General features: G+C 42.6%; 1 long non-coding RNA gene across 2 annotated transcripts in view; it reads right to left on the bottom strand.

Moving 5' to 3' along the window:
- Window positions 1-11026, bottom strand: part of LOC148164355 (uncharacterized) — a 62626-nt gene extending 51600 nt beyond the window's left edge. For both annotated transcript variants that reach the window (XR_015768252.1, XR_015768251.1), the window contains exon 1: window positions 10941-11026. This is a non-coding gene — a long non-coding RNA (uncharacterized LOC148164355). The remainder of the gene's footprint in view (window positions 1-10940) is intronic.
- Between the last annotated feature and the right edge of the window lie 1201 nt (window positions 11027-12227).

Here is a 12227-nt window from a genome sequence, read left to right as displayed (position 1 = left end):
TCTCAACAAAATCCCTCACTCCCGTGTGCAGTTAATCCGCTTCCACCCCCAGCCAACCTCGTGTCTACTTTCTACCCCCACATCTGCCTTTGGGTGGCTCATTCGGTTAAGCATCTGCCTTCGGCTCAGGTCATGATCCCAGGGTCCTGGGATCAAGCCCCTGAGAAGGGAGCCCGCTTCTCCCTCTCCCTCTGCTACCCGCCCCCCCCCCCCCTGCTTGTGCACTCTCTCACTCTCTGTGTCAAATTAAAAAAAAATTTAAAAAAATAGACATTACATATAAATGCAGTCATACAATGCGTAGTGCCTGGCCTCTCACTCGTAGCATAAAGACTGTGAGGTTCATCCATGTGGTAGCCTGTGTCAGTACTTCTCTCCTTTTTATAACTGAATAATATTCCACTGTATGGATACAGCACATTTTCTTTACTCACCAGCTGATGGACATAGGGATTATTTCCAGCATTTGGCTTATGGATAATGCTGCTGTGAACATTTGTGTGCGACTCTTTGTGTGGACATATGTTTCCATTTCTCTTGGGGAGAGACCTAGTAGTAGAATTGCTATGCTGTATGGTAAACTTATGTTTAACTTTTTAAGAAAGTGTCAAACTGTTTTCCAAAGTGGCTGGACCATGTTGCATGTGCGCAGCAATGTAGCAGGGCTCCCAAGTCCCCACATCTTAGCCAGCATTTATTATCGCTGTCTTCTGATTATAGCCATTCTGATGGGGTGAAATGGCATCTCGTGATGCTTTGAATTAGCATTTCCCTCATGACTAATGATGTCCTTAGTGACAATTCATGTATCTTCTTTCCCCCACTGAAATGCCTTATGCCTTTATCAAAATCAACTGACTTTAAGTATAAGGGTTTATTAATGGACTCCCAGTCCGGTTCTAATTGAGTTATATGCGTATCCATATGCCAGTATTACACTGTCTTAATAATTGTAGCTTTATAGTACATTTTGAAATTGGGAAGTGAAAATCCTCCAACTTTGTTCTTTATTTTTTCTTCACAAAATAGGTTATTCTAAGTTTTTGCTTTCCATATCAATTTTAGGAATAGCCTGCTATTTTCTATATTAAAAAAAAAAGGCGGGGCACCTGGGTGGCTCAGTTGGTTAAGTGACTGCCTTCGGCTCAGGTCATGATCCTGGAGTCCCGGGATCGAGTCCCACATCGGGCTCCCTGCTCAGCGGGGAGTCTGCTTCTCCCTCTGACCCTCTTCCCTCTCGTGCTTTCTATCTCTCATTCTCTCTCTCTCTCAAATAAATAAATAAAATCTTTAAAAAAAAAAAGGCTGGAATTTTTGTAGGAATTATAGATCAACTTGGAGAAAACTGCCATCTTAACAATATTGAGTCTTCCAATCCATAAACATGAAATATATTTCCATTTATTTAGACCTCTAATTTCCCACAGAAGCATTTTGTAATTTTCAGTGTACAATCTTGCACTTCTTTTGTTAAATTTATTCCTAATCCTTTTTTTTTTTAAGATTTTATTTATTTGACAGAGAGCATGAGCAGGGGAAGCGGCAGGCAGAGGGAGAGGGAGAAACAGACTCCTCACTGAGCAGGGAGCCCGATGCAGGGCTCAATCCCAGGACCCTGAGATCAAGACCTGAGCCGAAGGCAGACGCTTAACTGACTGAGCCACTCAGGTGCCCCAAATTTATCCCTAATCTTTTTAATGATAATGTGAACGGAACTGTTTTATTTTTCTACTGTTCATTGTTCATATATAGAAATACAATTGATTTTTGTCTCCTCTGACTTTGCTGAACTTGTTTATTAATTCTAATGTGTATGTGTGCATTCCTTAGGATTGTTAACTAATCATTTTTATGACATACAGCCTAACAGTAAATAAGACAGAAGGGGAAAAAAAAAGAAAAAAGACGAGAACTCCAGAGGCTCAGTAGTTCAGAACCATTCAGGGTTAGGGGTGAGTAGCACCACACAGCTCAAAATACAATGCCCGCACCGCGGTATTAGCAGCCTGTGATACTTAGCCTCCTGAAGAAAGAAAAAATAAATTAGGTTCAATGACTACTATTCAAGAAAACTAAAGATACATGTCTGTCCACCTAAAAATACCATCTGTGGTGTTTCTAAAGTTTGGCATTTGCTGGAATACATTTGTCTCTTCTAGAAGGTTCACTACGAGATGCTTTCTGAGGTATTGCTATTTTTTTTTCTCCTGAATCCAGGATCATCCTGGCTGCCACCAGGGCCATCAGACAACTTCCCAGTGGTTCCTACGTTCCCCTATTTCTTGGAAACTTCTAAAGTTAACTCGCCTTAGGAAATCACGTCCTGCCAGCATGAAGGAGTTTGCTAAATCTGAGTGGAGGTATGACGCTCCCTGTGTTCTCAGGACAAGGGCCTGTGAACCAGATGCAGGGAGAAAATACTACAAAGGAAATTAATACTATGGAATGACCTAACGGAGGGGAGAAGGAAGCCAGTCTGGAGCCATTAAAATGAGTTAAGTGCTCAGACACACAGCACTGCCCCTCCCATCAGCTGGGACAAAACAGATGGGCAGAGCCCGAGGGACCAGGACCCCTGGGGTGTGCCAGAAGCCAGTGCAAAGCAGTCCTGCACAGAGCTCCTAAGGGATTGCCCAGGAAACAGCCCTGGGATGAGTGTGGAGAAGGCCAGCCGTGCCACAAGGTCCAGGGACCTATCAGCTGTGTGCCTTAGAGGGGCAGGTAATCGTCCAAAGAGTCCCTCCGGCTTCCGTTGGTGACTTTCAGGGTATGAAGAGGGTGCTGCTCCGTCACTCTGTCTTGCAGTCCTCTGAGAGAGAGACATGAGACAGTGTGTGCACAGATGTGAGAACAAAGATGCTGTGTCCCTGCTGATGCTCTGGGCAGGCCTCTCAGCTCCTGCTGGCCCCAAGGTCCTGGGAAGATGCTCATGCCTCCTCCCTCTCCTAGTCCAGCCTGACCCCTTGTCTCCCTAGGCCCGTTCTTACTCCCAGTTCCCCAGCTGCCTCCCTGGAAAATTTGCTTTGGCTTCCCACAGGCATCCCTTTAGCAAACAGCCAAAGTAAATACCAGGTCGCAGTTCACAGCAGCCCATGTGACTCTGAGCCGCCGACCCCGCAAGGAGCCACTGCGCCCGCCTGGCTCCCTGTCAGCCACTGAGCCAGGTGCAGGCAGATCAGACAAGAGTTGACTCTGGGCTCCAGGCTCTGGCACCCAACACAGGGACTGGGGAACCTCATGCTCCTTGGCCTCTCGGTAGGGAGAAGACAGTCCAGCAAGAGGGGAGAGCCACTGTCTGGGCCCTGGCAGCCCCAGCTGCACCCCTCCCCAGCAAGCCAGGCCTCCACCTACACCCCACCCACACCCACTCCAGTGGTTCCCGGGTGCTGGCTGAGCATTTGCCTATTGACAGCCTGCCTTCCTAACACCAGAGCAAGGTAAGGAGGGCAGGAGGCTGTGTCAGTGCCCAGGAGAGGAATCAGAAACAACCAGAAACAGAGACAGTCTAGATTCCTACCCAGAAGGCCTTAGAGATAGCCAGAAGCTAAAAACAGTTAGGCTTGCAAATAAGAAACCAAGCTTACAGGTAGACAAGCTTCCAGAGTTGTGAAATGATGACCACAGCCCCTGGCTTCACGGAGCGCTGAAGGAGCAGGCTGGTGAACGCACTAAATACTGGTTCTCGTGGGTTTGACAGCGACTGATGAAGCAGGACTGAGATGGTGGGACCGGGCCCGCTGGGGGCAGGGCAGATAAAGTACCAGCCTCGGGCATCTGTGGGAGAGCTAAATATGGGAACTACAAACCAGAGCACAGCTTGTCCCCTGCCAGGCAACCAGTCAGAGCTCTCAGAACAGCAGCTGTTTCAATAACAGTGTAGGAGCCTTTCCCGCTTCCAGCATTGCAAAGGACCGACGTGTTCCACACGAGTGGATCGCCCCTCAAATGGCAAAATGTGATGCTGATAACTTTAAATAATAATCCTCAAATCAACACCTGTGGCTCTTGCCATTAAAAAGAGAGGCGGGGGGGGGGGGCGCCTGGGTGGCTCGGTCATTGAGCATCTGCCTTCGGCTCAGGTCATGATCCCAGGGTCCCAAGATGGAGTCCCGCATCGGGCTCCCTGCTCAGCGGGGAGTCTGCTTCTCCCTCTGACCCTCCCCCTTTTCGTGTTCTTTCTCTCTCTCTCTCAAATAAATAAATAAAATATTTAAAGAGAGAGGAGAGAAGCATGAAGCCTGTGATCAAAACAACTCATTTATACAACCAATGAACACGGACCAGGTTCCTATTATGTGCCAGGCACCAGAGTGGTTATATAAATTCCTCAGGCATGAATTGCACTCTGTAAGAGTTTGGGAAGTGGTAGAGGATGCAAGCTGTGTACAGGAGCAGCCATAAAACAAGGGAGATGATGGTACCTCACAGGAGACTGCTTTTCGGAGAGATCTGAACCAAATGCTATGAGGATACATTGATGAGTATATGTCTATGTATTTCCTCGCTCTGTCTGATGGGAGAGTCTAGAAACTGACAGCCAGGCAGCCACAAGCATACCAATGCCCAGATCTTGGTTTCTAAGCAGGATCCATCGATAAATACTAAAATTAATGGGACAAACTTTAAGGGGAAACATACCTTCAAAATATTTATCTACAAATTTTCTAATCGTTATGATGGTTTTAACATATGATCACAAATTCTTTGATACCCAGCCCTCCAGGAAGTGGTGCTCCATCCCCTTCAGTGTAGGCTAGATGTAGAGACTTAGTTCTAATGAATTATGTGTGTAAGGAGAAAAAACAGTAACATTACTGTGGAAAACCCTGGAAAATACCAAGTTTAACAAAATGATCACAGTTAACATCACCAGTGATAAATCACGTTGATACCATGTGAGCACTGATATCAGGCGATGACAGGAGTACTTCCCCCTCTGTGACATTTTTCCAGAAATCCATAACCTCAGCTTCTTAATGAACCCACCAGATAAACCTAAATTGAGGGACATTTGATAAAATATCTGACCACTACTCTTCAAAAATATCAAAGTCATGAAAGCCAAAGAAAGACTGAGGAACTGTTGTGCTTTGGGGGAGACTAAGAGGACATGATGACTAAATGTAATGTGGTACCCTGGACTGGATCCTGAAACAGAAAAATAAGAAACCAAACTGACAGGTTAGACAAGCTTCCGGAGTTGTGAAATGATGACCACAGCCCCATAAATGGAAAAACTGGGAAATTAGGATAAAGCCTACAGCTTAGTCAATAGTATTTTATCAATGTCAATTTCTTAGTTCTGATTAATGTACCATGGTTATGTAAGATGCTAGTATAATGGAAGCTAGGTAAGGAAGGGTATACATTTCTATGGGTAAGCCAACAGAAATCCTAAGCTCACAGCCAAGTGTGCATGTTGGAATACATCCCAAGAAGTACAGCAAAGCCTTTGAGAACTAAATCATATAAATCACTGCTCAAGTCCCACACTACCCCTGAGTGCCATATGCAAGGGGCAGCCCACAAAAGCATAGCAATGCCTTTGAAAACTGTATGGGCAATGGAACCACCGTTCTCAGAAATTGCAGTCTAAACCTAATTGGCATGATTGCTTGCTAAAACAAAATGCTCCACATTCTTTGGAAGATTTTAATATGACCCAGAGTCTTACTACTTAATGTACAAACTGTCTTGGATATCATCCAGAATTATTCAACATATCAAGAACCAGGAAAATCTGACCAATTCTCAAAGGAAGAGACAATCAACAGATGCCAACTCTAAGATGACCTAGATATTGGAATTAGCAAAGACCTTAAAGCATCTATTATAATCACTCTCCATGAGGCAAAAGTGAGTGCTCTTGAAAGGAATGAAAAGTTCGCAACAAACAGAAACTATAACAAAAGAACTAAATGGAATTTTAGATGAGAAATATATTATCCAAAATAAAAAGTTCACCAGAGAGACTCAAATAATTGGAGTCTGTCTTCAAAAAAGTAAAAAGAACCAAAAAGAACATTCCTTAATTTGAGGATATATAAACAGAAATTCTCTAAAGAACAGACAGAAATGCTACCAACTTCTGGGTATTAATTTTGTATCTTACAACTTTATTGAACTCATTTATTACTAATTCTAGTAGGTTTATTTGGTGGAGTCTTTAGGGCTTTCTACATATAGTATTATGTCATTTGCAAGTAGTGACAGTTTAACTTCTTTTTTACCAATATGGATACCTCATTTCTTTTTCTTGTCTGATTGTTGTGGCTAGGACTGCCAGTACTATGGTGAATAAAAGTGGTGAGAGTGGACATTTTTGTCTTGTTCCTGATCTTAGAGGAAAAACTCTGTTTTTCACCAATGAGTATGATATAATGTGTGGGTCTTATTATGTTGAGGTATGTTCCTTCTAAACCTACTTTGTGCGAGTTCTTATCATGAATGGATATTGAATTTTGTCAAATGCTTTTTGTGCATATTGCAATTATCATATGATTTTTATCCTTTGTTTTGTTGATATGTTATATCATGTCAATTGATTTGTGAATAAGGAAGCATCCTTTCATCCCTGAAATAAATCCTACTTAACCTTGGTGAATGATCCTTTTAATTAATGTTAAGTGCAATTTGCTAATATTTTGTTCAGAATTTTTGCATCCATATTCCTGAGGGATATTGGCCTGTAGGTGTTTTTTTTTTTTTTTTCCCATGGTGTCTGGTTTTGGGATCAAGGTAATGCTGGCCTTGTGGAATGTATTTGGCAGCTTTTCTTCCTCTTCTATTTTTTCGAATAGTTTGAGAAGAATAGGCATCAGCTCCTTTTTAAATGTTTGGTAGAATTCACCTGTGAATCCTACCATGTGGTCCTGAACTTTTACTTTTTGGTAATTTTTTTATTACTGATTCAATTTCACTACTAGTAATTGGTCTGTTCAGATTTTCTCTTTCTTCCTGATTCAGTTTTGGAAGATTTTATGTTTCTAAGAATTTATTCATTTCTTCTAGGTTGTCCAGTTTGTTGGCATATAAATTTTCATAGTATTCCCTTATAATCCCTTATATTTCTGTGTTGTCAGTTGCTACTGCTCCCCTTTCATTTCTGATTTTATTTATTTGGGTCCTTCTTCTCTTTCCAACTAAGTTTTGTTAATCTTTTCAAATAACCAGCTTGTGGTTTCATTGATTTTTCTACTGTTATTGTAGGCTCTATGTCATTTATTTCTGCTGTGATCTGTATTATTTCCTTCCTTCTATTCACCTTGTACTTTGCTCTTTTTTCCTAGTTCCTCTAAGTGTAAGGTCAGATTCTTTATTTGAGTTTTTTCTTTTTCTTGAAGTAGGCCTGTATTGCTATATATTTCCCTCTTAGAACTGCTTTTGCTGCATCCCAAAGATGTTGGACCACTGTGTTTCCATTTTCATTTATCTCCATGTATTTTCTGATCTATTTTTTTATTGCTTCATTGACCCACTGGTTGTTTAGTATCGTGTTATTCAACCTCCACGTGATTGTGATTTCAATTATTTTCTTGTGACTGATTTTTAGTTTCATACCATTTGTGGTTGGAGAAGATGCATAAAGAACTCACACAACTCAATACCAAAGAAATAAATAATCCAATTAAAGAATGGGCAGAGGACCGGAATAGACATTTCTCCAAAGAAGACATCCAGAAGGCCAACAGACACATGAAAAGATGTTCAACATCACTCATCATCAGGGAAATGCAAATCAAAACCACAATGAGATATTACCTTACCCCTATGAGAAGAATGGCTAAAATCAAAAAGACAAGAAATAACAAGTGTTAGTGAGGGTGTGGAGAAAAAAGAACACTGGTACATTGCTGGTGGGAGTGTAAATTGGCACAGCCACTGTGGAAAATAATATGGAGTTTCCTCAAAAAATTAAAAATAGAAATATCATATGACCTAATAATTCTACTAGTGGTATTAACTCAGAGAAATAAAAAATACTAATTTGAGAAGATATATGCACCCTTATGTTTAATGCAACATTATTTACAATAGCTAAGATATGGAAGCAACTTAAGTGTTTATCAATAGACAAATAGATAAAGAAGATGGGGTGTGTGTGGGGGGGGGGTGTGTGTGTACGGTGGAATATTAGGCAGCCATTAAAAAGAGATGATGGTTTGTACAACAACATGGATGGACCTAGAGAGTATTATGCTAAGTGAAATAATCAGACTGAGAAAGACAAATACCATACAATTTAACTTATATGTGGAATTTTAAAAACAAAACCAATGAGTAAACAAACAAAAAGCAGAATGAGACCTATAAATACAGAGAACAAACTCTGTATTGTAAGAGGGGGTGGAGGGATGGGCAAAATGGATGATGGGTAGGGAGAGATACAGGCTTCCAATTATGAAATGAATAATAGAAATAAAAGGCACAGCATAGAGAATACAGGCAATGATATTATAATAGCAATGTATCATGACAGATGGTAACTACACTTATGGTGAGCATAGTATACCGTATAGAGAAGGTGAATGACTACACAGTACCCTGAAACTAATATAACATTGTGCATCAACTATACTCAAATAAAAATTAAAAAATAAAGGGGCATCTGGGTGGCTCAGTTGGTTAAGTGTCCAGCTCTTTATTTCAGCTCAGGTCATGATCTCAGGGTCATGAGATTGGGCCCCACATGGGGCTCCATGCTGGGTGTGGAGCCTACTTAAAATTCTCTCTCTCGGAAGAATGAAGGGGAGTGAGTCAGAGGGGGAGACGAACCAGGAGAGATGATGGACTCTGAAGAACAAACTGAGGGTTCTAGAGGGGAGGGGGGTGGGGGGATGGGTTAGCCTGGTGATGGGTATTAAAGAGGGCACGTTCTGCATGGAGCACTGGGTGTTATGAACAAACAATGAATCACGGAACACTACACCAAAACAAATGATGTAATATATGGTGATTAACATAACAATAAAAAATTTTTTAAAAAATTCTCTCTCTCTCTCTCCCCCTCTACCCCTCCCCCACCCCGCTTGCACATGTGTGCACGCGCATGCTCTCTCTCCAAAAAATTTTTTAAAAATTAAAAAATAAAACAAAAAGAACAGACAGAAAATAGGCTGAAAAATTCACAGAGCCTCAGGACCTGCGGAACTATATAAAAAGATATAATGTACATGTGCTCAGAGCCCCTAAGGAGAAGAAAAAGATATTGGTATGGAAAAAAGTTTTTGAAGAAATAATGACAATAAATTTCCCAAACTCAGTGAAAGACATAAATTTACAGATGTAAGAAGCTCAGGGAACATCAAACAGGACAAATCCAAATGAAACCATCATAATCAAACTGTAAAAACCAAAGGAAATAAAGAAATTTTGAAAGCAGACAGAGAAAAACGACATGTTACAAGTAGGAGAATAAAAATTTCACTGCAGGTTTCTGACAGTAAACATGCAGATCAGAAAGAGAAGAACTGTCAACTCAGAATTCTACGTCCCATGAACATACCCTTCAGGAACGAAATAAAGACATTCTCAGATAAAGGAAGACTAAAAGCTTTAATTGCCAACAGACCTGCTCTAAAATAAATGTTAAAGGAAGTTCTTTGGAGAGAAGGAAATGATTCCATAGGGAAAATTAAAACTTCAGAGAAGGAAGAGCAACAGAAATGGTAAACATCTGAATAAACATAATAAACTACTTTTTTTCCTCTTAGGTTTTCAAAATGTGTATGACTATTAAAAGCCAAAATTTTAACATCGTTGGAGAGTAGGGGGCTCTTAATGTATGCAGATGTAACATTTATGACATATGTAACATAAAGGAGGAAGGGTAAAGGAACGTATATAGTTGTGAGCTTCTACATTCTACTTGAAATGGTCAAATATTAAATTGAAATGCAATGTGAAAAGTTAGGTATACATATTGTAATCCCTAGGGCAACCACCAGAAATAAATATGAGGAGATCTAGCCATGAGCAGGGCTGCCTGGCCCCTTACCTGGTCTGACCTAGACAGTTCTCCTATCTGAGGCTATGGGGAGTGACTCTCCCCATGGCTCCCCCAAACCATCATTCTGGGCTCAACGAGAAGCTCCTCTCACTGCCTCATTTTCTAATTTCCCCCATAACTGTGCAACAGAGGTTGTTCATAATTCAATCCATGTCCCAATGTCGTAAGGCAGGGAAGAACGTGAGTAAATTCAGGGCCTTCCAGCCCTGTCCTCTGATCTTGCAGATGAAGAGCCTGAAGGCAGACAAGGAAGGTTCCTACTTGCTCAAGACCCCACAGCAAGCCACTGTAAGAACCAGGCCTGGAGCCAGATCTCCGAAACTAGAGCTCTGGGGCTCCTTCCCCAGCTACTTGAGAGCAAGTTTTGCATCTGGCTGTCCTCCAGGACTATTAATAACTGACAAATATGCAGAGTTTCTACACATGAGGCGCTATTCTAAGTTTGTCTATCTGTATCGATCTCTCTGTCTCTCTATCTCCTATCTATTTATCTATCCACACTAAATCCCCACATTGCCTCACTTGAGGTAGACACTATTATTCTCCCTGTTTTATAGAAAGAAAAACTACAACATTGAGGAATTAAGAAACTTGCACATCTAATACGTGTTGGCCCTGGATCTGAACCCAGATCTGGGTGTAGCGTGTGAGTTCTGAACAGTAATGTTCAGAATACTGTCCTCCCCTTAGGAAGACCAATACAGAGCAGAACTCTCTAAGACATTCCATGATCCAGAAGAAAATGTGCCCTGGCTACCCCCGACCCACGTTCCACTCCCCCAGGAGCATTTTTAGCTGGGTGAAGTCTGGTTAAAAGGTATACAGAGGGCAGCTCTGAAGGGAAAAAATGAGAAGTAGGAGCTGACAAGAGGCGCCAGCAGCCTGAAAGGCGGGTGAAGAGAGGTGCTGGAACAGTTACTAGGCAACCTACCTCATGCCTCCCGTCCTCTCAGGACTGGAGAGTTTCCCCCAGGCTCCTCCGTTCTTTCCTAACAACAGCTGATGACACCAGCTCCTTCTTCGCTTCCAGCTGAGTCACTGCTATCGCCAGTCACATGGTGAGGGCAGCCCGGAGCTGCCCCAGGATCCCCGGTAGGGGCCAGATAAGGAGCCTCCAGTCGTGCTGGAGTCTAGCCTCACTCCCTGGTAAAGTCCAGTCCCTTGTGACCACCAGGGAAGCGGGGCCCCAACCAGGAAGGGCATTTTGGCAAGCATCAGCAAAGCGCTTCACAGCTCAAGCTCAGTCTGACTAGGGAGCAGTCGGTGACAGACAGCTTGCTGGTGGGGTGAAAAGGGTTCTCCTTGTCCTGTTTCCCTTGCACTTTCCTCAAAGGAATTTGCTTCACTAGCAGTTCTGTCCAGGGATCCACAAAGTGGTGCTGGTGGTGGGGCCTCCCCAGTTTGTCCCTCAAGCTCCCGGGGAAGTCTAAAAGGAAGCAAATGACTCACGCCGTTCTCTGTACTCCTTGTCTGATTTAACTGATTCTTTGGAGGTGAGAGGCTATTTTCACAGCCAACTATGAAAAGCCAAAAAAAATGAGATCATCATGACCCAGCAAAGAGGGACAGGCACTACTTCCTCCCCCAGGAAAGCCACTGAATGCCACTGAGTGCTCTGAGTACTTTCTCTGCCAACAAGCCCACTCGTGTTGGTGTGATTCATGGTTGGTCTCCCCGCAGGGGCTTCTCTTAGCACCATCTTCCTCCCCCAGAGACAGAATAGAGAGACCACTCTTTCCCATCACACTGCCCCATTCAGCTCACAAACCATTCAGCCACCTTTAAAAAATATCCAGTCGTACCATTTTCAGTAAACAGCCTCGCTGGATGCCTTGTAGAGGCTAGATTCTTGACTTCCATAACCCGTGTGTGTAACATGCTAGAAATCACTCCCTCTTAAGTTAATATCATTAGGAAACATGCCAGTTTTTTTTACACAGGAAGAACTAAGTAGGGAAGACAAGGAAGAACCTCCCACCTTAAGTGCCTCTTCATTACAAATTGCTCAAATACCACTTCACAAAGGTGTTAGGCTGAGTCTTCATACCAACCGGGCCTGGAAAGGCCCTGAGAAGCCCACAGTTGTTTTCTGTTGAAAATAAAAGCCCCCTTCAGCCACACTCTAACGTTTTCTCCAAGCCATTTCCAAAGTAGGCCTCCGGTGCTAGGGTTACTGGGAAATACTAAGGGAGTATCAAATCCACTTCCCTCCAATTCT

This window comes from Eumetopias jubatus, unplaced genomic scaffold, assembly GCF_037043125.1.
Source record: "Eumetopias jubatus isolate StellerSeaLion01/CBP00866 unplaced genomic scaffold, mEumJub1_p1.0 scaffold_5, whole genome shotgun sequence".
NCBI lineage: Eukaryota > Metazoa > Chordata > Mammalia > Carnivora > Otariidae > Eumetopias > Eumetopias jubatus.
The sequence above is the reverse complement of the archived record's forward strand: the minus strand, read 5'-3'. Positions and strand labels throughout refer to the sequence as shown.